The following is a 26,679-nucleotide window of genomic DNA, read 5'->3' as shown; positions in this document are numbered from 1 at the left end:
ATTAAAACTTCTTGTTCAGCAATTGCAAATTTATTATTGTAAAAAGCTTGAATAACCTCATTTCTGATTGCTCTCTTTGTAAAGTAAACCACCACATCTCTGGGTAATTTCCTTTGTCTTGCAATCCATGAATTAACACGAAATATTTTGTCTATGTTCTCCATAATTTCTTCTGCTGAGCGCTCCAAAACACCTTCCAAAGCCTCTGAAACTATTTTTTTCAAATTTTCCTTAGAATCCTCTTTTAAACCTCTAATTCTCACAGCCAACTCCATCTCCCTATACTGTACCAAGGTCAAATCGTCGTCAATCTTATCCACCACATTTTCAGTCTCTGTCATTTTTGCATCTAATCTGATATTATTTTGGCTGAGATCTTCCACTCTCTCGTCCAGACGCTCTATACCAACAGCCATGCCTTGAAATGCAAGTAAGATGTCTGCCCTCATTTCTGTAAGCTTCTCCTCCATAAGTTAGGCTAATTGTTGAGATTGCTTTTTCAAAGCCTCTTGCAAAACATCCTGCAGATCTTTCACTGTAAAAGTTGGTACAGGTGCAGGTGCAGGTGCAGGGGGGGCATTAAAGCTTGTAGCGAACATTGCTGCACCGGAGAAGCCCCCGTGCTTCTAGGAACTTTAGAAGATTTGGCAGCCATTTTCACCCACTATTGCCTGTTGCGCACTTTCACTTTTATCAAACTCCGCAAAGTCCACCGAGTTAAAGATCATAAACTTGCTTTCACCTGATTCTCCTGTACCGCTCTGCCTGCGTCCAAGTTATCTGAAGTTCACTCTCGCTGGCAGGAATGGTTGCTACGCCCTGCTCTGCTCCAAAGCCCTGGAGCAGAGGCGTCCTCAGGCTTCGGGGGGGCTCAATCCTTCAGCCACCAGAGTTTCAACTCTGGCGGCCCGGGAGAGCTCTACCCCTGCCTGGGCGCTCACCCCCTCCTCTTCTCCCGAGGAGCGGGCTTCCGAGCCGCCAAAACAGCTGATCGGCGCTGTTTTCGGCGGTTCCACGGAAACAACGGGGCTGACAGCCTGAATGGCTGCCGGCGGCGGAGCCTTGCCACCTGGAAGTCAAACTGATAAAAGTCTTGATGCACAACACACCAAATTTAACTGGATAATTGATGTGGCAATACCAGGGGATATAGAACAGAAGACAAAGAACTGGAGAAGATTACAAAGCATCCAAATTTGAACCTTGAAGTTGAAAGATTATGGCAAAAAGCACCCAATGGTCCCAATGGTTGCTAAGTGCTAGATGTCACTTAGAAAATATGTGCATTGACAACATTTCAATCTGCAGTTACAAAAGGCCACACTAGTTGAATCTGCACATACTCTACGCTGATACATTATGATATCCTAGGTTCTTGGGAAGAATTCAGTGCACATGAAGGTCAATACCAGCTAAAGAATGGACAGCTGTGATTTCACATGGTTGTGCACATAATAATTTACAGTTGTTAATTTTGGGTTGCCACAGTGCACAGTCTTCACTTTTAGAATAATAAGTGCTGTACTGTATCAAAATTGTCAATTTACAGGACAAAATTGATAATTTCTCACCATTTATTTTACAATAAATGCCCTATTTAGACATGGCCAGTACTGTATACCATCCTACACAGTCAATTTAATTGAGAAAATATGTATTCATATAAATGTCAATTCAAATTATTAACATATTACAGTCTATTGAAATTTATATTTCTTTAAATAAATACATATGACATTAGTACAAATTATTACAAGATCTAGCTTCTCCAGCATCCCAGAACCAGCCTCTTGGCAATGATCGTTATGTATGTGGACACACTAAATAAAACGCAAGATAAGGTAGTATTATGGATCAACATTAATTAACCCCTCCCCCAATAAATCTATTGTAAATCTTAATAAATCTATTATTTGTACTGATAGTTCCACTAATTATGACTTTAAATATTTGAATATTTAATATGATTTTCAGAATATGTATATAGCCAATTAATAACCCGTTTGAGAATTAACTGAGTCAGAACTACCTCAAACTACTCCAGCTCTTGATGAGAACATCCATTTTAATTTCTTGACAGGATAAAAGAAGTGCTTTGAGGAGGTTTGTTTGTTTCCTACCCAATCCAGTCTACATCCCTGGAATTCTTGGGAGATCCTCTGCCCAAATTCTGGCCAGTCTTCTTTACCTTCTGAGAATAGCCAAGATTAGCCAGATACCCCTACATATGCGGCAGCTCAAAGCAGTCAAATGTAAAAGTAGTGTTTACCTTCTCCTGCTGAAGTTTAAGAAGCAGGCCTCGTTGTTTTTTCCGGATAGGTGGCATTTTATCATCATCTCCTTTATCTCGTAAATGTCTAAAAATAAGTAGCAGGAAAATTAAATTTCTTCCACTTTGGCATTGAATTACTTTGCCCTCTATTTTCTTTTCTTTGGGGGTGCTGGTGTTGCTTTTTATTCTTTTTTTACACTTGATAAAACATATGAGTTTCATTTCAATGTCAGCAAATGCATAAAGGAAATTTGGAAGGTATTCAACATTTATTTAAAAACCTTAGATGTTAAGTAGGTGAGATAATTAAATATATGATATTATATATAATTGTAGGGAAAGTATCACAAATCAAAGAAGCAAAACTGCATTTGAATCTTTTTTAAAAAAAGACTTCATTTGAGAAAATAACATTATGATGTAATGTATAAGGTCATAAATACAAAAATGGAGTGGCTGGGTGAGAATACAAACAAAACAAAATTATATTAAAGACTGTGATCATATTAAAATTGCAAAGAACTCTCCTTTTCTTGCTATCTCTTTCATGATATTCACGGAACATTTGCAATAAGAATGTAACATAAATCAAAAAAGTCTGAAATCCTTAGGATGGGAAAACTCTTGGCTATGTTATACATCGTGTGGTTTCCAACTTTTACCTTTTCTGGTGTTCTAGCCAAGCTAGTTCAGCCTTAGTCTTCTCTTTAAGTGCCTTTTCACGTAATCGGAGTAGTGAAGACTGGTGAGCTGCTCGCATTTCTTCTTCTCTCATGTACTGCCGTACCATTTCCATTGTAAATTTAGAAAAACTGACTTGTCCTCCTGAAAATGGCAGGTTTAGCTCCTGATGAAAAAATAAAATAAAAAAAAAGTTTCCCCAGAATTCACAATCTCTTTACTGGTCAAAATGTTTGCAAACTATTGATGTACTTATACATTAATTGTTACTAGATTTCCATTGTTGTTATGTAGAAATACTGTTTTCTACAGTGAAGATACATGGACATTTTATGTATACTGTAAAGTATGTTCATTTATTCATTTAATAAATTTATATGTGAGAATATGAAAATCAGTAACTTGAGACAAGCAGCAACAGAATAACAGACAATAAGAGCATTAACAGAGTTACAGCTGAGGCAGAAAAGGACAGGGAAATATATGTTTTTCTAGGTACAAAGGTATTCCGGCATCTATTATCCTTCCCAGTGCACCTGAGAAGAATCCCGTTATTAACTCATATGTGTTGCCTATTTACAATAATATCTGAAACATGCTTTCTAGGAAGGCCACAAGTAGAAACTGGCCTCTTGTACTTCTGTCCTTAAAAATATGTTACTAAAATTATTAATTCAGCAAACGATATTTGGCAAAATGATGCATCTAAAACAGGTTTTAATACATGTATTACCACTTCCAGAGATCTCTATAAATCCACCTCACCCACCGATTTTCATATTTTTAAAACTGTCTTCATGAATTACGCCTATTATTTGCTGAATTATTCACACTACATTGAATGAGATGATTCTTTTTATTCTCCATGAAAAGACTTATGGGAAGAAAACCACAACTTATGCAAAATGTTGAATTTTTAACAGTCAACATAATGATGAACCTCTGCAGATATTTATCCAGCAGTTAGATTAGTGCAAAGAATGTCAGATAATGTCACCTTCAGTGAGCAACATATTTATTTCTGCTGATTATGATGAATGTTCTTCTAAGAGCAGTTACACATATACTGCATAATCTATAACCAATTTTAAAAAGCTAAAACAACTAGAACATATCCAGGAATAAAATTCCCACATAATCAATTAGAAATTGGAAAACAGGCAAATAAAAATGCTGAGACTCCAAAAAATGAACAGGAACAGCCTATTGAAATCTTGCCTTAACAGGTGACAGCGTAGGCTTTTCAGAAGCTTCCTCATCAGAATAAACTTGGTGACTTCGTTTCTTCAGATTGATCCTGCGGTGGTTCTCGGAAGGCAACAAAGACCGAAATGATTGCTCTTCAATCTCATCTTCTGTCATAGACTCATCAAATTTTAGGGAATATTACGTGGCAATAGAGGTAGAATCTGAAAAGATACAATACAAGAAGGAGAAAAGGCTTCCGGATGGCAAGGCGACGCTGGAGGCAGCCATTTCTTGGCTGTCAGCCTCGCGGCTCCGTAGAAAACAGCGCTGATCAGCTGTTCGGCGGCTCAGAAGCCCCCACCTCGGGAGAAGAGGAGGGGGTGAGCGTCCAGGTAGGGGTAGAGCTCTCCGGGGCCGCCAGGACTTAGAGTTTTGGCAGCGGAAGGATTGAGCCCCCCCGAAGCCTGGGCATGCTCCGGACTGCGAGGCGTCTCTGCTCCGGGTTTTTTGGAGCAGAACAGGGCATTCACAACCATCCCTGCTAGCAAGGAAGAGCTTTTGAGAACGAGGACGCAGGCAGAGCGATCCAGGAGATTTTGGTGAAGATGATGTTTTGATCTTTAACTCAATGGACTTTGCTGAATCTGCATGTGAAAGTGCGTAGTTAACAATAGAGGGTGAAAATGGTGGCTATATCTTCTAAAGTTTCTGCCCTGAGGCAGCAGTCTTCGGTGAAAACTTCATTGTTCTCTGCATCTGAATCTGTATTAGCTTTTACAGCAAAAGATTTGCAGAGTCTGTTACAAGAGACTATGGAAAAGCAAATGCAGCAATTTGTTGAGATAATGGAGAAAAAGTTGGAGGAGAAGTTTTCAGAGAAATTAAAAGAAATGAGAGCAGACATCACATCTGCAATCCACAGCATGGCTAAATGCATTGAGATTTTGGATGAAAGAGTGGAAGATCTTGCTCAAAATGATATTAGATTGGAAGCTAAAATGACAGAAACTGAAAATGTGATAGAGAAAATGGATTATGATTTGATTTCGACACAGTATTATCAGATGGAATTTGCTTTAAGGATTAGAGGTCTGAAAGAAAATCCTAAGGAAAATTTGAAGAAAATGGTTTCTGAGGCTTTGGAAGGGGTGTTGAAGCGACCAGCAGATGAAATAATGCAAGATATAGATAAAATCTTCCGTGTTAATTCGTGGATCGCAAGACAAAGGAAATTACCCAGAGATGTGGTGGTTTATTTTACAAAGAGAATGATTAGAAATGAAGTTATCCAGGCCTCCTACAATATTGATTTTGTAATTGCTGAGCAAAAAGTTCTGATTTTAAAAGAGATTCCTGCAAAGATTTTAAGAAAAAGGAAGGAATTTGCTTTTTTGACACAAGAATTGAGACGACGTGATATCAAGTTTAGATGGCAAATACCAGTGGGTATGGTGGTGACCTATGAGGGTATGAAGTACTGTTTTACCACGGAGACTCAGGCACGTGATTTCTACAGTAATGTTTTAAAAGCAGTCCCCATACCATCTTTGGAATCTATAAAGAAAAAAGGTGAGAGAGAGTCCCAACGTTCCAGAGAGAACTCGCAAGTTGCTGAAGGGTTAATGCAGACAGATGTGAAAGATACAGGAGTGGGTCAAATTTCGTTATCACTGGAGAAGGCCAGAAATTGGAACAGGCGTGCTACTTCTGGACGAATGAATCAAGCCTGAAGATTTAGTCACATAACTGTAAGAGACAATAATGTAATAAGGATTATGGGAATTGGAATTGCTAGAAGGACTAAATATTTGGGGATATATTTTTTACCCTTATAAAATAATTATGTAATATTTTGTGTTGCTTTAGTTTTAAGATGATTATGAAAAGTTAATTGGGAAGATTTGTAGTAGTGTTTATTGATATTCTGTAGGTTATGATTTGTTATTTGGATGAAAAATTTTAAGCTTTTAGTTGGATAGAAGAATAGTTTTATAAAATTGATATAAATTGTTTTCTTTGTGATTGAAGCTAACTTGTAATATTTTTATGGGTAATATTGGAACAGGTAATAGAATATAAGAATATAAGAATGATGTGATTATATAAAAAAAATTAAGTTTGGAAAGTAATTTATGGTATTTTAAGTTGTATAACACATTAGGATAATGTGAATTTAAAGCTTAGTTGGAATGAGGAATAGTTTTAGACAATTGATATAAATTGGTTTATTTAGGATTGTTTTTATTGGGTATCAGATTGGAAGGTATTATTTTGTATTTGAATAATCATTGATATGATATATATATGTATGTTTGGAATTTACCTATATGAGTTAAAGTTTGATAGTTTGAATAGTTTAGGATTGTTTGCGTAAGTTAGATCATGATTGTTTGTATTTTTATACCCTGTGTTTTGGTATTAGATTGGAAAGTATTATTTTGTATTTGTATAATTATTGATATGGTATGATATATATATATATATATATATATATGTTTGGAGTTTTCTTATATGAGTTAAAGTTCGGTAGTTTAAATAGTTTAGGATTGTTTGTGTAAGTTAGATCATGACTGTTTGTATTTTTATACCCTGTATTCTGCTCTGGGAAGCGGGGGGGGGGAGGGGAAAGGGGAGGGAGGGGTTGGGGAGGGTTGGGGAGGGGGAAGAGGGTGGGAGGGGAGGGGGTTGGGAGGGTTTTTTTTCTTTTTTTGGTTTGTTAAAGATAAAATGTATTGTAAAACTTTTTAATTAAAAAAAAGGAGAAAAAAATACATAGAATTCATTACAGAACAGAAAACACTACAAAGTAAGATGATGTTGCAAAAATAGAATGAGTAAATATTGACTGAATGGATAGAAATATAGATATGCCTATCAAAATTCCCGACCTTATTATGAAAACAATAAATATATACATGGACTCTTTGGATAACTATTACATAAAAGAGCTGGGTAAACCCTTTGAGAGACATGTTTCGGGAAGATGCAAGAGCATATATGTACAAGTAGTCTTTGGATTACAACCTTAACTGGAATCAGACTTTCCATCCCTAAGCGATAAGGGTCATAAAGCATGACATCAGTTAACCTCATTGCTTAGCAACAGACCATCCTGAGCCCTAGGCAAGCAAGCTGATGGGTGAGAAGGTGTGTGGGTGCTGTGGATGGGTGCTACTGGCCAGTGGGAGCTACAGGGTGCCACAGGGGTTATAAATGGGCAGGTAGGTCAGGAAGGGCAGTGAGAAGTGGTCCTTCGGATCTTTTACTCTGTAGTGGGGCACCTCAGGGAAAAAAGTGGGGAGAAAAACTTTGGGGAGCAACTTGCAACCTTTCTGCTGGCCTCCCCACTGACTTCGCTTGTTGATCATGTGACCACAACTTTCAGCAAGTCGCCAGCCCGGGTGCCCAGATTGCAATGACACAATTGTAGGAACATGGCTGGAACTCCAATAACCAATTCTAAGTCCCTCTTGTTCAGCACCCTCATAACTTTGAATGCTCACTGAACAAGTGGTTGTAACACAAGGACTACCCATAGTAGCTCTTTTCGAACCATCAAAGCTACTGCAAATGTTTCCTGGCTCTCTAGCAGCTACTCTGCACATACACTGCTTGTGTCTACAGAAGCCTTTGCAGATATTGGAACAACTTTCATAGCAGCTGAACAGACCAGAAAAAAGTTGTAGCTTTTTAAAAAGACATTGTGTACACACAAATCTAGACAGCACACTGAAAAGCAGAGACATCACCCTGTCAACAAAAGTGCATATGGTCAAGGCTGTGGTCTTCCCAGTTGCAATGTATGGCAGTGAAAGTCGGAGCATAAGAAAGGCCGAGTGCCAAAGAATTGAGGCCTTTGAGCTATGGTGCTGGAGAAGACTCCTGCGAGTCCCTTGAACTGCAAGGCAATCAAACCGGTCAGTCCTAGAGGAGATCAACCCTGACTGCTCTTTAGAAGGCCAGATCCTGAAGCTAAAACTCAAATACTTTGGCCACCTAATGAGAAGGAAGGACTCACTGGAGAAGAGCCTAATTATTGTGTAGTGGGTCCAACGCAAGGAAGAGACGCCAGCCGGAGTACGTGTTCAGCTCTTTATTGAAAAGTAGCGTACTGAAGGATGAGGGTTACCTTGGAGGTCATCTAGTCCAACCCCCTGCTCAGGCAAGAAACCTTATACCATTTCAGGCAAATGGTTGTCCAGTCTCTTCTTAAAAACCTCCAGTGTTGGAGCATTCACCACCTCTGGAGGCAGGTTGTTCCACTGGTTAATTGTTCTAACTGTCAGGAAGTTTCTCTTTAGTTCTAGGTTGCTTCTCTCCTTGACTAGTTTCCATCCATTGCTTCTTGTCCTGCTTTCAGGTGCTTTGGAGAATAGCTTCACTCCCTCTTCTTGTGGTAGCCCCTGAGATATTGGAACACTGCTATCATGTCACCCCTCACCCTTCTCTTCGTTAAACTACACATACCCAATTCCAGCAACCGTTCCCTATATGTTTTAGCCTCCAGCCCCCTAATCATCTTTGATGCTCTTCTCTGTACCCTTTCTAGAGTCTCGACATCCTTTTTACATCGTGGTGACCAAAACTGGATGCAGTATTCCAGGTGTGGCCTTACCAAGGCATTGTAAAGTGCTATTAGTACTTCACGTGATCTTGATTTTATCCCTCTGTTAATGCAGCCTAGCACTGTGTTGGCTTTTTTGGCAGCTGCAGCACACTGCTGGCTCATATTGAAGTGATTGTCTACTAGGACTCCGAGATCCCTCTCACAGTTACTACTATTGAGCAAGGTACCACCTATACCAGGGGCCAGCAACCTGAAACAGTGAAAGAGCCACTCGGAACCAGTTCCCTCACAAAAGGAAAAACTGGAAAAGCCGCAAAAAATGTGTGCGCATGTGCGTACATGCGCGCATGCGCAGAACAGGGTTTGACTGAAGAGTGGAGCCAAGGCGAGATATGATGGAGGATATGTCAGGGTTTTAATGGGGTTTTTATACTGTTATTGTTTTAACTGGGCTACTATTTAATTCTTTTTAATTTTTGTATTTTGTATTTTATATGTGTCCTGTTCACTGCCCTGAGTCCTTCGGGAGAAGGGCGGTATACAAATATAATAAAATGAAAATGAAATGAAATATGCACCTACCCTGCATATTTGAATTGATTGGTTGAACTTTTTTAGTCCCACTTTTTTTTTGGACTGCACATGGCAGAGGACTGGGAGCCACAGGAGACAGCTGAAAGAGCCACCAAGCGGCTCCGGAGCCGCGGGTTGCAGACCTGTGACCTATACTATACCTGTCCATTTTATTTTTCCTGCCTAAATGTAGAACCTTACTTTTTTCACCATTGAATTTCATTTTGTTAGATAGTGCCCAGTGTTCGAGTCTGTCCAGATCCTTCTGTATCTTAAGCCTATCTTCTGGAGTATTGGCTATTCCTGCCAGCTTGGTGTCGTTTGCAAATTTGATGAGTTCCCCATCTATCCCCTCATCCAAATCGTTAATGAAGATATTGAAGAGCACTGGGCCCAGAACAGAGCCCTGGGGCACCCCACTACACACTTCCTTCCATGTAGATGCAGTTCCATTGAGGACCACACGCTGAGTACGGCCTGTCAGCCAGCTACGAATCCATCTGGTGGTGATGCTATCTAACCCACATTTTTCTATCTTATCAAGTAGTAGGTTGTGATCTACTTTATCAAATGCCTTACTGAAGTCCAAGTAAATTATATCTACAGCATTCCTCTGGTCCACTAGTTTTGTCACTTGGTCAAAGAATGTAATAAGATTTGTCTGGCATGATCTGTTTTTGACAAACCCATGTTGACTTTTAGTGATGACTTTGTTTGCATCATGGTGTTCGCTGATTTGTTGTTTGATTATCTTTTCCAGAATCTTCCCAGGTATTGAGGTCAGGCTGATAGGCCTGTAGTTTCCTGGATCTATTTTTTCCCTGTTTTGAAGATGGGAACTACATCAGCTCTCTTCCAGTCCTCTGGTAGTTCCCCAGTGCTCCAGGATCTTTGAAAAATATAGTTCAGTGGTTCTGAGATCACGTCTGCCAGTTCCTTGAGAACTTTGGGGTGTAATCCATCTGGTCCTGGTGATTTGAACTCGTCTAGGCTGGACAGGTGTTCACTTACCATTTTTTGCCTATCTTAACTTGCGTTTCTATTCTGTTTTTTATGGCACTCTTTTTGGTAGGTTGGACTGTTTTTTCCCTTTGTGTAAAGACAGATGCAAAAAAACGAGTTAAATAGTTCTGTTTTCTCCCTATTGCTTGTCACCTTCTTGCCACTTTCCCCCACTAATGGACCAATCATTTCCTTAACTTTTTTCTTGTTTCTTATATGTTGAAAGAAGCTTTTTTTGTTATTTTTGACTTTGGTCGCAAGCCTTAGTTCATTTTGAGCCTTAGCTTTCCTCACTTCATCTTTGCAGGCACGGGCTATTTGCTGATATTCTGACTTAGTTATGTGCCCCTCTTTCCAATTCTTATACTTGTCCTTTTTATCTTTCAATTTATCAGAGAGTTCTTTATGCAGCCATGCTGGTTTCTTTTGAGAGCTTTTATTTTTCTTCTTTGTTGGTATTGTACTAGACTGGGCCTTTATTATCTCACTTTTCAAAATTTCCCAAGCTTCTTGAGTTGTTTTCCCCCTTTAGGATTCTCATCCATGGAATTCTTCCCATGGTCTCTCTAAGTTTATTGAAATTAGCTCTTTTAAAGTCCAAGACTCTAGTTTGGCTGGGTTCTATTGCTTGTGCCTCCAGAATGTTGAATTCCAATATTGCATGATCACTTCCCCCCAAGGTTCCTGTGGCTTTGACACCTTCTATCATTTCATCTCTGTTTGTGAGAATTAAATCCAATATGGCTAATCCCCTAGTTCCCTTCTCTACTTTTTGGGAGAGAAAGGTTTCTGCTAGGTTTGACAGGAATCTGTTTGATCTTCCACTTGGTGCAGAGTTTGTCTCCCAGTTGATATCAGGGTAATTAAAGTCCCCCATTACTATTGTGATGTGCTTCTTACATACCTTAGTTACCTGACTAGCAAAAAGTTCATCTATAAGTTTCTCAAGAGACAAATAAGATGGTCTGGTACGCCCATCTCTTTAAGAACTTGCCACAGTTTGTTGTGATCCACACAATCAAAGGCTTTAGCATAGTCAATGAAGCAGAAGTAGATGTTTTTCTGGAACTCTCTAGCTTTCTCCATGAGCCAGTGTATGTTGGCAATTTGATCTCTAGTTCCTCTGCCTCTTCGAAATCCTGCCTGTACTTCTGGTAGTTCTCGATCCACATACTGCTGGAGTCTAGCTTGTAGGATTTTAAGCATATCTTTACTAGCATGAGCAATGAGTGCAATGGTGCGATAGTTTGAACATTCTTTGGCACTGCCTTTCTTTGGAATTGGAATGTAAACTGATCTTTTCCAATCCTGTGGCCACTGTTGAGTTTTCCAAATTTGCTGGAAGCTTTACATTATATCAAATTTATAAGCTCATTTTTTCTCTCATTTTTATTATTTTATGTATTTTATTAAACATTTTAGAAATAATAAAGAAAACAGAAGAAAATAAAGCTTAATAAGTAAAAAAAGGTCTCTAAAGCCAAAGTAATAAAGTTTCCAGTACGTAATTAATTATAAATCATGAAATATAATACATTGCTTTAAGCAACTAAAGATTAAAGTTCAGGGGCAAAAGGGGCTTCAATTTATGATACATTTTGGACACAAAGTAAGAACAGAAAACAACTAATGCTACTTATTTTCCGTTTTTCGCTGAACAGTTGAAATGGAACAAAGAATTTTATCACACAATAGCAGTGATGTCAGCATGACCTATTCCAATTCCACCAATCCATTCTATGGGAGAACGTTGGTGCTCTCTGAGCTTGGTTGTTTTCTTGCAGATATTTCATTACCCAAACTAGGTAACATCATCACTGAGGAATGAAACATCTGCAAGAAAACAACCAAGCTCAGAGAGCACCAAGTAGCCCACATTTAAGGTCTGAGCTATAAATATTCTCCTTTATTAATCTATTCTGTTTATACAAATGTTTACTTACCTTAGCAATAGTTATTAACATGTATAACCATAGCCTATCTCCCGTCTTCAAATGTCAGAAGTGGCACATTGCAGCATGATTACTCAAGGGACCACTTTTGTATTCATACCTAAGCATTATGAGTTTGGGCAAACTTAGAATCAGTCTAAACCTAAGAACCTCTGTAAGTTGTGCATAATCACTGCAGGCAATTCCCATCTTTCCTCTCAGTTCCCACTACTAAAGTGTCCCTTATAAAGCTTAATAGAGGGGGAACAGAGAGTATATGGACCACTCAAAAAACTATAATTAAAGGTAAAGAGTTGATTTGTTTTACAGTCTCTTTAATAACGTAGACCATGGCAACCCGCAGTTCTGGAGCCGCATGCGACTCTTTCAGCCTTCTCCTGTGGCTCCCAGTTTGCAGAGACACAGAGATAGAGGCACTTGCACCTCTCTCTCTCAGTCGTTCTGTGTGTGTGTGTGTGTGCGTGCGTGCGCGTGTATGTGTGTAACTCACGCTGTTCTCCAAGAAGCTGACAAGCTTATTGGGCAGGGCTCCTGCCTTTGCTGCGTCTCCACAGGAAGCAGCAGAAAGCAAGGCAGGACAGCCAGCCCAATAAGAATGTGTGTCAGTTTGTCCAAGAACAGTGTGAAGCCAGCTTGCCAGGTGAGCAGAAGATCAGAGAGAGGGAGAGACAGAGGGAGAGAAAGAGAGAGAGAGGGAGAGGGAGAGAGAGAGAAGGGAAGTGCAAGTGCCCCTCTTTCTCTGTCTCTGTCTCTGTCTCTCTGTCTCTCTCTCTTTCTCTCTCTCTCTCTCTCTCTCACACACACACACACACACACACACACACACACACACACACACACACAAACAAACTGAGTGGGGGAGAGGACTGGCAGACCAAGGGCAGAAAGAGAGAGGAAGGGAGAGAGAGAGAAAGGGAGGGAGCGAGAGAGAAAATATGAATGTATGTGGTTGTCCTTACTGTACTTTTAGTAAAGAATGTTTAATGAAATATTTTGATGGGTTTTTTTAATGTAAAAAGCTTAATACAAACTCATATGAACAACGCACGACATATCACACCATGTCATCATTTATTTTACAAAAAGAAAGCCAAAATGGAAAAGCCACGTGCAAAAAAATAAGTATACCCTATGATTCAAGAGCTTGTAAAGAACCATTTTTCGCTTAAAGTAATTGTTTTCTGTATGACTTTATCAGTCTCTCACATTGTTTTGGAGGAATTTTGGCCCACTCTTCTTTACAACATTGCTTCAGTTCATTGAGGTTTGTTGGTATTTGTTTATGCACAGCTCTCTTGAGGTCCTACCACAGAATTTCAATCGGGTTGAGGTCTGGACTTTGACTGGGCCATTGCAACACCTTGATACTTTTCTTTTTTAGCCATTCCGTTACAGATTTGCTGGGGTGTCTGAGATCATTATTGTATTGCATGACCTAATGTTGGCCAAGCTTTAGCTGTCAGACATGGCCTCACATTTGACTCTAGAATGTTTTGGTATACAGAGGAGTTCACAGTCGACTCAATGACTACAAGGTGCTCAGATCCTGTGTCTTCAAAATAAGCCCAAATCTTCACCCCCTCCACCACGCTTGATGATTGGTATGAGATGTTTCTGCTGATATGCTGTGTTTTGTTTCTGCCAAAAGTGACACTGTGCATTATGGCCAAGTATCTCCACATTGGTCCCATCTGTCCAAAGGACAGTTTTCCAAAAGTCTTGTGATATCTCATGTTTTGTTGTTTATCTGAGGTTGTATCTACTTACTTTTAAGAAATGCTAAGGACCAGATGATTTTTATGATGTCCTGATACATAAAACCAGGTGTACTTACTTTTTCACTTGACTGCAGCCTTCCTGTGGAATTGATTTTTTGATCTGTGGAGCTGACAATAATCTTGCAAATCTGACTGTGTTGTATCTCCTTCCCTTTCTTATACTCCAGTGAATTAAGAAAGCATCTGTCTGAAAGATCTCCAAGCATTATCTGTTGCTTTGGCACAGAGATTACATGCCTCCATCAAAGTCATTTTCCTAACCCTCTATAACAGGGGTGTCAAACTCAATTTCATTGAGGGCCGCATCAGCATTGCGGTTGCCCTCGGGGGGGGTGGCTGAGTGTGGCCAGGGTGGGCGTGGCCTACTGGGTGGGCATGGCCAGCTCTACATCATTTGTGTCAAGGGTGCCTATGGGGGCCTGGGCAGGAGTGGGACAGATCTGAGGGTCTCTGGCAGAAGGAGACGGGACCAGGGAAGCGCCAAGGCATGGTTCACCGGAGGAACCTCACTGTTCCTTTCAGGCCATGGGGGGGGGCTGGACAGTGGCACGAAGGTCAAATGCCTAGCCCAGCCCTCAAGCACCCACGGCACTAAGCCCAGCCCCACTTCCCCAAAGGGGTGCCCAGCTGCATTTACCTCCTCCTCAAGGCTGCTGCTGCTGTGCTTGCTCTCCTTAGCCAGGTTGCTCATGATGGGTATGAGGGCAAAATCAAGAGGGAGGCCCATTCCCTCTCCATGTAAGGAGACCTGGCTTTGTATCCAAAGCTTCCTTAGCAATAGGGAGACCCCCCAGCATAGGCCAGGAGGAGGGGGCAAGGAGATGGTGAAAGGGCAGCAGGGCAGGACTAAGGTAGGACTTCCCTCAGACCTTCCCTCTCCTTCCTAAGAACAGAGTGGTGGGAAAATATTTGAGATCAGGGAGGGAGAAAAACAGGCAAGAAACACAGCTGGGGAAGTGTCATCTTTCATTAGGAATGAAGAAATGCACCTTTGCCTGGAAATGGCCAGCACATGGCCCTCGCCTACTTCACTTATCCGGCTTGGTGGGCTCTTTGGGAGGAGATGCCATGAGCAGCGTGAGAGTCGATGTTACCTGCGCAATGCTGCCCAGCCCCTAGCCTGCCCGGTTTTGGCAGGTAGCGGGGTGCTCTACTCACAGTGCCGAGAGGCTGAGCTAGGTGGCATGAATCTGAAGAGAAGCACAACACTGCCCAACCCGTAGCCTGCCCGAAGTAGGCAGGGCCATGTGCTGGCCACTTCCAAGCGATGGTGCATTTCTTCATTCCTCACAAAGGGTGATACTTCCCCAGCATGCGTTGAGGGGACAGTGCCGACACGGCATGGACCGATCCCTCGCTGTTTCCAGATGGCCTTGTGGAGCTAAGACTGAATGTATTTCAGCATAGATGACCACCACAAAATTGTACATTGGCTCCTGGCCAGCCTGGGCCGGGGCCAAGACAGCAGGGGCCGTTCCCTTACTGTTTTCAGGATAGCTTCGCAGGCCACATGAAACCACTTCGCGGGCCGCATCCGGCCCCCGGGCCTTGTGTTTGACATGTCTGCTCTACAAGTATGGGGCAGAGGTGAGGTAGAATTCTAACTGCTCTGTAAAAGGTAAAGGTAAAGGTTCCCCCGCATATGCATGCTAGTCATTTCCAACTCTAGGGGCCGGTGCTCATCTCCGTTTCAAAGCCGAAGAGCCAGCGCTTGTCCGAGGACGTCTCCGTGGTCATGTGGCTGGCATGACTAGACGCCAAAGGCACACGGAACACTGTTACCTTCCCACCGTAGTGGTCCCTATTTTTCTACTTGCATTTTTACGTGCTTTCGAACTGCTAGGTTGGCAGAAGCTGGGACAAGTAACAGGCGCTCACTCTGCTACGCGGCACTCAGGATTCGACCCGCCAAACTGCCAACCATCTGATCGACAAGCTCAGTGTCCTAACCCACTGAGCCACTGCGTCCCTTTTAACTGCTCTGTATGGTCAGTCAAAAGTATCCAGACTGGGTATGTAACCCATTCCACTCTTATTGACAACTATGGCCTCGTGTCAATGGTTTTAACCACAAGAGGAATATGACTGGGCATTGAGGAATACAATGAGTCTCTAGTACAGGGGTGTCAAACTCAATTTCATTGAGGGCCGCATCAGCATTGTGGTTGCCCTCGAGGGGGGGTGGCCAGGGTGGGCATGGTCTACTGGGTGGGCGTGGCTGGAGTACATGTGGCCTACTGGGTGGGCATGGCCAGCTCCACATTGTTCGTGTCAAGGGTGCCTATGGGAGCCTGGGCAGGAGTGGGACAGATCTGAGGGTCTCTGGCAGAAGGAGATGGACAAGGGCAAGTGCCAAGACATGGTCCACTGGAGGAGCCTCATTGTTCCTCTCAGGTCATGCGGGAGGGAGGGAGGTGGACGGTGGCGTGGAGGTCAAATGCCCAGCCCAACCATCAAGCACCAACAGCACTAAGCCCCGCCCCACTTTCCCAAGGGGGAGCCTAGCTGCAGTTACCTCCTCCTCAAGGCTGCTGCTGCTGTGCTTGTTCTCTTTAGCCAGGTTGCTCATGATGGGTATGAGGGCAAAGTCAAGGGGGAGGCTCCTTCTCCATGTGAGGAGACCTGGCTTTGTATCCAAAGCAATAGGATGGGAGACCCCCGAGGATAGGCCAGGAGGAGGGGGCAAGGGGATGGTTAAAGGGCAGCAGGGCAGGACTAAGGCAGGAGTTCCCTCAGACCCTCCCTCTCCTTCCTTCCTTTCCTTCCTTCCTTCCTTAGTACAGAATGGTGGGAAAATATTTGAGGTGAGGGAGGAAGAAAAACAAGCAAGAAATGCAGCTAGGGAAGTGTCATCATTAGTGAGGAATGAAGAAATGCACCATCGCCTGAAAGTGGCTAGCACATGGCCCTCACCTACTTCACATATGTGGCTTGGTGGGCTCTGGGGGAGGGGATGCCATGAGCAGCGTGAGAGTCGATGTTACCTGCGCAATGCTGCCCAGCCCCCAGCCTGCCTGGTTTTGGCAGGCAGCAGGGCACTTTCCTCACAGTGCTGAGATGCTGAGCCAGGTGGCACGAATCTGAAGAGAAGTGCAACATTGCCCAGCCCCTAGCCTGCCCAAAGTAGGCAGGGCCATGTGCTGGCCACTTCCAGGCAATGGTGCATTTCTTCATTCCGCACAAAGGGTGATACCTCCCCAGCGTGTGCCCAGGGGGCAATGCCGACGCGGCAGGGGCCGGTCCCTCGCTGTTTCCAGATGGCCTTGTGAAGCTAAGACTGAATGTGTTTCAGCATAGATAACCATCATGAAATTGTACATTGGCTCCCAGCTGGCCTGGGCCAGGGCCAAGGCAGCAGGGGCTGTTCCCTCACTGTTTCCAGGATGGCTTCACGGGCCACATGAAACCACTTTGTGGGCTGGATCCGCCCCCCCTGGCCTTGTTTTTGACATGTCTGCTCTAGTACAATTTAGTCATTGAAACTGATGATTGCTCCTAAATCAATGTTCCTCTGGCCACAAACCTGCAGTCATACTTACTGTTATGTATGCAGGCACCTGCATAGCAACAGCCACCAGGGGGCGTTGGCCTGGACAGTTTCGGCGGGAAACCTAGGGCAACCCCATTGGCTGTTAGCTTACCTGGCCAGGTATATAAGGAGGCCAGGTAGCCCTCATTCCCCAGTTCACTACCCCCTTCAATAAAGAGCTGAACTCACACACCGGCTGGCGTCTCTTCCTAGCATCGGACCCACTACACAATAGTGGCGACGAAGGTGGGATTGCTGCTGACCAAGAGCTGAAGTCACTGGGGGAAACGCTCCGCGAGCTGAAGGGAAAGGCATTTTTCCTTCTTCCCGACCGCCAGCCGAACCGGCAACGCCAAGAGCCACATCCATGACCAAGACCGCAACTGCCGCCATGGCTAGAGCCGGACAGCCCCGCGAATTCGAGACCCGCCGCCCCAAAACCTGGGCCCATTACCTGGCTCACGTTGAACTGTACGTTGAACTCACGTTGAACAGCTGACATCCAAACCATAGTAACCCACAGGGGGGCGTTCTGGGTGAACAGACTGCAGTTTGGAGTCAGCGTTGCTCCCGGCATTTTCCAGGAGGTTATGGAAAAGACCCTCAAGGGCATTCCAGGAGTCTGCCCCTATTTTGATGACATCCTGATCGCAGGAGCATCAGCAGAGGAACTGGCAGGTAGGCTTAGGGAAGTGCTGGCAAGGCTGCACACAGCTGGCCTCAAACTCAAAAAGGAAAAATGCAGCATAGGCGTTCCTTCCATGGAATTTTTGGGGTTCAGAGTAGACGCCAGGGGAATCCACCCCACAGAATCCAAGGTGAGGGCCATCAAACTAGCACCCACACCCAAGAACAAAGCAGAGCTTCAGGCATTCCTGGGTCTGCTGAATTTCTATCATACATTCCTCCCACACAAGGCAGCCATCGCTGAACCACTCCACAGGCTGCTAGACAAGCAGGCAACATGGGCCTGGACGGCCACCCATGACCAGAGCTTCAAGGCCCTGAAGGCATTGCTGTTGGACAAGTCCACAGTAACCCATTTCATCGAGTCCAAGCCCATTTGCATCGCCTGCGATGCATCCCCTTACAGTGTGGGCGCTGTCCTAAGCCACCTTGAGCCCAACGAGGCACAAATTCCCATAGCATACTATTCTAGGACACTGTCTGGAGCAGAAAGAAACTACGCCCAAATAGACAAAGAAGCCCTGGCAATCGTGGCAGGAATCAAGAAATTCCATGATTACTTATATGGCAGGGAGTTCACTGTCTTCACAGACCACAAACCACTCCTGGGCCTGTTCACCACAGACAGGCAAACCCCCCAGATTCTGTCCCCCAAGATGCTCCGGTGGTCCATCTTCCTTGCAGCATACAATTGCAAGCTGGTGCACAAGCCAGGGAAGGAGATGGGCCATGCAGACGGTCTAAGTAGGCTCTCCTTAGACACACACGACCCAGACCCAGCACCAGCCACACAGATCCTAGCCCTGCAGGAACTACCCCAAGTGTCCAGTTCTTGCCAAGGACATTGCCAGCCACACAGCCACAGACAACATCATGGGCAGTGTGCACTCATGGGTTTGCACAGGGTGGCAGGACAAATCCCCGGGGCCAGAGTTTCAGGCCTATTTCATTAGACGCGATGAAATCTCCACACACAAGGGGTGCCTCCTGTGGGGTAGCAGGGTCATCATTCCACCCGCACTACGCGCCAGGGTATTGGACTCCTTACACAAAGGGCACCCGGGGGTGGTCAGAATGAAGGCACTGGCTAGGAGCTACCTCTGGTGGCCCGGGTTGGACAAGGAGGTTGAGGATCGGGTGAAGGCCTGTTACACGTGCCAGAGATCCAGGCCAGAAATGCCACATGCACCAGTACACCGGTGGGAGGCCACACACACACGCCATGGTCCCGCATTCACATTGACTATGCGGGGCTATTCCAGGGTCAACTATTTTTAGTAGTGGTGGACAGTCACTCCAAGTGGTTAGAGGTAGTCCCTGTCCCCAAGATGACCTCGGGGAAGACAATCCAGGTGCTCAGAGCTCTCTTTGCCACACACGGCCTCCCCGACGTAATTGTGTCTGATAATGGGCCTCAGTTTACTGCTGCTGATTTCCAGGCGTTCTTGAAGGCGAACTGGATTAGGCACGCCACCTCCGCGCCTTTTCATCCATCTACCAACGGGCAGGCCAAACAGATGGTAAGGACGACCAAAGACGCACTCCGGCGCATCATCAGCGGGGACTGGCACCACAGACTGGCCAAATTTTTACGAGCCCAACACACAACACCATGCGTGGCTACTGGCAAGAGCCCAGCAGAACTGTGATGGGGATGGCGCCTCATCACCAAGCTGGACCGCCTACACCCAGACCGGGTAGCAACCGAGACCGGAAGGGCGACATCACCATCATCACCATCATCACCATCACCACCAGCATCACTACCATCACCATTGCCATCATCACCCACACACAGGGTCCTCAACCTGGGGGACCTGGTCTGGGCAAGGAACTATGGGGCTGGACATCCCTGGGTTCCGGGGACAGTGGTCGAGAAAACAGGACCCCTTTCGTACATTGTAGGGGTGGAGGGGGACAGACGCATACGGTGACACATCGATCAGCTCAGAGGAAGAGTCCCTGAGCACATCACACACGCCCCTGAGCGCATCACACTCGCCCCTGAGCGCATCACACACATCCCTGAACTCAACGCACACGATCAACAGGAGGACCACACTCCAGGAGGGGTCAACCCAGCCGTGGACGTCACAGAGCAGGGACCAGAGGAGGAGGACTTCCTGATTTCGGCTCCTTGCAGCCCTGCACAAAGGCCTCAGGAACCCACGGTCCAAGCCCAGGGGCCAAGCACACCCAGACGATCCACCCGTCCACACAGGACACCAGCCTACCTGTCGGACTATGTGTGCAAGTGACCCTCACACAAGGACACCACTGTTTTTTCTATATATATAATCATAGTTATAGTAGTTGCAAGTTGTTGTTGTTATGTGGTTCTTCTCTAAGGGGGGAGGGGTGTTATGTATGCAGGCACCTGCATAGCAACAGCCACCAGGGGGCGTTGGCCTGGACAGTTTTGGCGGGAAACCTAGGGCCAACCCCATTGGCTGTTAGCTTACCTGGCCAGGTATATAAGGAGGCCAGGTAGCCCTCATTCCCCAGTTCACTACCCCCTTCAATAAAGAGCTGAACTCACACACCGGCTGGCGTCTCTTCCTAGCGTCGGACCCACTACACAATACTTACTACAAGGTCTTGGCTTGGAAACTAATCTATAGCTTGGGCTTGCTGGACACTATGTCCTTTTCTAGCATGGGAAATTCATCTAGACTGGGTAGTGCTGCTTCCCAGGCAAGAGGAATGGCAATATTGCTTCAATGAATATGTGGAGGCAAGAGACCTAGCCTCTGAGGTAGAGGCATAGGACAACCTGTCTGTGGTTCAGCTTTCTTCAGAGACAAATGAAATCAGGCTCTCCGAATCTGCATGGGTTCTTTGTAAGACCATAATGTTTCTCTTCCAGGGGCTCACAAAGGCAACATTTCTGGCCTAAAAGGACTTTATCACCATTCCAGGCTCCTATCAACCCGCAAGCAAAGTTGGATCAGATCTTGCAGCACAGATGGACAATAGCTGTAGGCAAATCATCTGGTATTTCACATGAATTAAGCCTTCCTGAAATTAAGCCTACCGATATGGCTCCATTCCATTCTGAATCTTGAGCAACAGCCTGAAGTCGTTCACATACACAGCTGGAGGTGGCACCCCTGCTCTAACTGTCAGGTGCAAGGGTTGTGGGTTGTTGATTTGGTAGGATCCTCAAACATTATTTTTAACTATAGCTTATGAATTCATCCAAATGAGCCAGCCAAGGGTTTTGTAGCAGAGGCAATGGAGCAGCCCATTTCATTACTGGGCCAGTTACCAGATTAATAACAAAACCTCATGGCACTGAAATTGTACATTCTAAGATTTTTGTGGCTTGGAAACAATTTGTCCTATGCAAGGTAGGTAAGAGAGAAAACAGAACAATAACTCAAAGAGTCTTTATTGCCATCTTGAAAAGATAACCAGTGGTGATAAGACAAATATTTTAATAAAGGGTAATTAGAACTTAGAGTTAGAAATTTTTTTAGCTATCTTTTACTTGAGTAGTTTGCAATCTGCCAGCAGGAATCATTTAGAGGCCCAAGCAATCAAAAAGGCTAAAACAAGAGAGTTCCTAACAATTTCTGTGAGTCAAGGTGGTGGTCTGAATGCAGGGCAATGAGCGGCAAGGACCTGAAACAGGATGTCACAATCCAAAGCTTTAAGAGTTGTTTTGAATAAAGGAGAAAGAGCCTGGAATATACTCTTATGTGACCCAGTTACTGATGTGGCTTAATCAGGTGAACTGCCACCATCATCTCTTGAGAAGTGACCAATTCTATTCTGCTATTTATAATTGCTGTCATGTTCTATTAGAATTCGGGGGGGAGTGTTTAACAGCCCCCACCTTCTCAGGTAGTCTTTAGGAACTGCCTCAGCTATCTGAATGCCTGCTGGATTCTCCCGGTTGACGATATGATCCACTTCTTCAGCCTCATACTTTATGTCAAAGCTATGGACACGTGAGTCCCATACTAAACTGTTCTTCTCTGATTTATTTTTATTATGCTCTCCAAAACCAGTGCTATCAAGGTAGGCCACCCACTACAGGTGGTTGAGATAACCTAGGGCAGTGTGAATTAAAATGTGACAATTGATAATAAGAGAGGAACTCTGTCCTATTCCATTGGGTAAATCTATAAAGATTTCCATGCTCCTCTTGCAGGAAAAATGTGAGCTGATCGGAGAAATTAGCTCCTCCTGAACTGAGGAGATCAGAAGTTGGCACAGGGTGGAAAGGAAAACAGGGGAACTGGAACTACTAAACCAATCCTTTGTGATGCTTGGCCATCTAGGTCCCTAAGGGAGTAGCAATAGGAGTTCTAGTAGTTCTAAGAATTGTGCAGCTTGCGTAGCCACAGTATTGTCTATTTTGAGGTTAACATGTCAAGTAAACAAAAAAGCACACTAGAGCACCAACAGAACTAGTCCTCAGCCCCAGATATTGGAGTGGTCTTCTGATATACCACTGAACAGCAAAATGCTCCTTATTTGCTTGGTGGCCATGGCAAGACTGAATCATGAAATGGACAGTAAAAAGAAAGGACTGGGGAGAAAAACAGAAGGGAGAATATTGGCTGTTAATTCTGGGTAGAGTAAGTTCTATAAGGAATCACTACTACCTTGAAGTGAACCTGGAAATGTTCTGGTAGCCAATGCAACTCACACAGTAGAGATGGAATGTGTGTTCATAGAAGGAGCACTATAACATGCCTGCACAGCTGGGTGCTGTTTAAGGGCAGCCCTATGTAGAGTGCATGACAATAATCCATATGGGAGGCGACGAGGGTATCAGTGGCTATGAGCTGAGTCTCCTGGTCCAGTGACAGGTACAACTGGTGCACAAGAAGAAGTTGCAGAAAGGCCTCCTACAACTAATATTGTTTTGATCCCATATCAAAGCCTGAAACCAGGCTGAAAGAGTCTAGATCAGGGGTAGGCAACCTGAATCGGTGAAAGAGCCACTTGGAACCGGTTCTCTCACTAAAAAAAACCCTGGGAGCCACAAAATACGCGTGCGCACGCACATGTGCATGCACATGCGCAGAACAGGATTTGATTAAAGTGGAGCTTACCTAAGTGAGACATACACCGGAGAGGAGGCCGAGCAAATTTCCCTCGCCTTGCCAGGCAGGCAAACGGAGGCTTCAAACACACACACACACACACACACACACACACACACACACACACACACACACACAAACACGAGGAAAAGGTGCAGAGCAAATTTCCCCCTCCATCCCCAGAGGCGGAACAAAGCAGAGAGGCGAAGAACGTGGAAGAAAAGGAAGGAAAGAAAGAAGATATAACTTTCAGCAAAGCAGCTTCTATGCAGAAGAAACACATTTGCACTTATGTGAGCAGGCATGTCCCCCCACAAGCAGCTCCCCCTTCCCCCAGCCTCCCGAGCCAAAAAACTCACCCTACCTTAATTGCAGGCAAAACCTGCAGAAAGCCCAACCAGCCCGTGCAGATGCGCTGCCTGCTCACCTTTCCAAGGCACTCCAGCCCAGATTCTTTGCTTCCTTTTAGCTGGACAACCTTTAAAACTGGCTCCCCCCCGCCTTCTCCAAGGCAAGCTGCCCTCCTCTCCATCCTGCGCCCCCACTCCCAAAGAGTTTGGCTGGCAGTTTGTCAATCACAGCTCTTCCTCCTCATCATCCCCCTCCCCAATCCGGCTTCAGCACAGAGTTTTTGCCTGAAGAAGAAACGGGGCGCTCCCCCCCTTTTCCCATCACTTCTTTGGTGCGTGTTTGCTGGGAGCCCACCCAGATTTGAACACCTTGGCGTCCCCGTTTCTCACCAAAAACAAAACATTGGGAGCTGCAAAATTTATGAAATCAATGAACTTCTACAAAGAAAATTTTTTATTTCTGTATACATCAAAAACATTTTGAACTTCCAAAAAAAGTCGCTGGGTTGAAGGTTTACTTTCAAATAAAATACTCAATGTCCATTTGAGTCCTCCTCATATTTATTAAATAAAGACAAACTTAACTTTTCCCCATGCAGCAAACCCAAAATGCTGTCTGCTTGTCATTCTGTCCGTCCGCCCATCTGCCCACCCGCCCATCTGCCTGTCTGCCAGTCCATCTGCCCATCGTCCTCTTATCTGTCCATCCGCGCATCGCCCGCCAGTCCATCTGCCATCTGTCCACCAGTCCATCTGCCTGCTCATCCATCCATCTGCCCGTCCGTCTGCCCATCCACCTGTCCATCTGCCCATCCGCCAGCCCATATGTCTGTACTGTAGCGTCCAGTCAGCTGACAATGAATAAAAAAAGGTCTATTTCAGTGAACATCAAATAAATATTTGCAAAATAATAGCCAATTTTTATTTTAGCATGCAACAGAAACATTTTGAACTCCAAAAAAAGACACTGGGTTAAATGTTAATTTCAAATATAATACTCAATGTCTATTTGAGTCCTCATATTTATGAAATAAAAATCCAAACTTAACTTATCCACCTGCAGCAAACCCAAAATGCTTCTGCTTCTGACGTTTTGTCCATCCGTCCACCTGCCAGTCCATCTGCCCATGCATCCGCTTGTCTGTCCGTCTGCTCGTCCACCAGTCCATGTGCCCGTCTGCCAGTCCATCTGCCCATGCGTCCGCTTGTCCGTCCGTCTGCTCGTCCACCAGTCCATGTGCCCATCTGCCAGTCCATCTGCCCATGCGTCTGCTTGTCTGTCCATCTGCTTGTCCACCAGTCCATGTGCCCGTCTGCTAGTCCATCTGCCCATGTGTCTGCTTGTCCGTCCGTCTGCTTGTCCACCAGTCCATGTGCCCATCTGCCAGTCCATCTGCCCATGCGTCTGCTTGTCTGTCCGTCTGCTTGTCCACCAGTCCATGTGCCCATCTGCCAGTCCATCTGCCCATGCGTCCGCTTGTCCGTCCGTCTGCTCGTCCACCAGTCCATGTGCCTGTCCGCCAGTCCATCTGTACTGGAGTGTGCAGTCAGCTGGCAAGGAATAAAAAAAGCACTCTTTCACTGAAGAACATCAAATATATATTTGCAAAATAATAGCAAATTAAAATAATTATTTTACCTGGTTAATGTGATTTTTGCTTCTCAACATCAGCACACAGCATCTGCATATCAGGGCTGTAAGATGTCACCTTCATTTTTAAACAAGATTGCAAGCTGTTGTCTGTGAGGCGTGAGTGATATTTGTTTTTAATGTAGTTCATATTGGAGAAGACCTGTTCACATACATATGTGGATCCGAAGATTGACAGGACTCCAAATGCATATTTCTTCATATTTCTGTACATGCTGGGGAGGGCATTCCATGTATCAAATATAAGCTTGTCCTGTTTGGGAAGGTTTTCAATATCACTCCATTTGTGATTCAGTGCAAGACTGGCCTTCTGACGGGCAACATCTTCAAGAGCATCTGTCAAGCGTTGGAACTTGGATGCCCATATCTCTTTGTCGGCTATGTCTGCAAGTTCCATCTCCAGATCTGGTTGACTTACACCTGCAAATACAGTCATATTCAAAGCAGATGGATCGCTGGTCAGGGGAGTGACAGGGAAAGATAATGTATTTTTTTCCTCACAGAATCGCTTCCCAAACACTGTTTGCATTGCAATGATTACAGACTGCAAATACTCTGAATCTATCACACTGTTACCTTGTTTGAACTCTCTCAAAGAGGGGAAGTGAGACAGTGTACCTCTCTGTAAATCTCTGTCAAACACTGTCAACTTGCGTTCAAATTCCATAACTTCCTCCAGCAAGTGCAGGGCTGTGCCTCCTTTACCCTGAAGACTTGTGTTCAGCTTGTTCAGGTGTGCTGTCTTATCTACTATGAAGTATAGCTTTTCCAGCCACTCTGGATGTTCCAGCTCAGGATAGGTGACCCCCTTTGCTGCCCAGGTACGTTTTCACCTTTTCCAGACATGCAGCAAACTGACGGTGATTTAAACCTTGTGTGAGATAGTCTCATGAGGTCGATGGATCGTTAAGGTGCTTCCAAGTAAAAGGCATCACGCAGAGATGCAATCATATGAAGCTTTATTCATCGTTAGATTAGATAGAAAGAGCTATATGGCATGGAGGCATCCATGCCTTCATGAAAGAGAGAAAGCAAGCAAGCATAGCATAACTGGAACAGAGGAAGAAGCTGAACAGAACAAGAACAAAGAGCAGCCCCTTGAGCAGAGGTATTTATGGGGGGTCTCAGCCCCTCCCTAACCATAAAACACTCTCGCCAATGGGGCTGCAGGGGAGCAAAGAAGCCTCTTTACTCCCATCTGATGACCTTTTTGGGGAACTGCCATGGCTGGCACAAAACATCTAACAATTCCCCTTCTTGCCAGCCAATGACAGGGACCAGTGAATGTATGTGAGGGGCGAGCAGGTGTCATAGACATGTATGAAAATATTCAGAAGACCGAACACAAACGCTTACACAGAAGGTTGTGCCAGTCAATGGGAACAGGTTTGG

General features: G+C 44.6%; 1 protein-coding gene across 1 annotated transcript in view; it reads right to left on the bottom strand.

Moving 5' to 3' along the window:
- Positions 1 to 24,072: 24,072 nt before the first annotated feature.
- The window catches only part of LOC308678980 (transmembrane protein 106A-like), a gene marked incomplete at its 5' end in the record, with an annotated part of 30,148 nt that continues 27,541 nt past the window's right edge, over positions 24,073 to 26,679 (bottom strand). The window contains 2 exon segments of the mRNA XM_081346210.1: positions 24,073 to 25,187; positions 25,276 to 25,707.

Source organism: Vipera berus, assembly GCF_964194415.1.
Source record: "Vipera berus genome assembly, chromosome: Z".
Lineage (NCBI taxonomy): Eukaryota > Metazoa > Chordata > Lepidosauria > Squamata > Viperidae > Vipera > Vipera berus.
The sequence above is the reverse complement of the archived record's forward strand: the minus strand, read 5'-3'. Positions and strand labels throughout refer to the sequence as shown.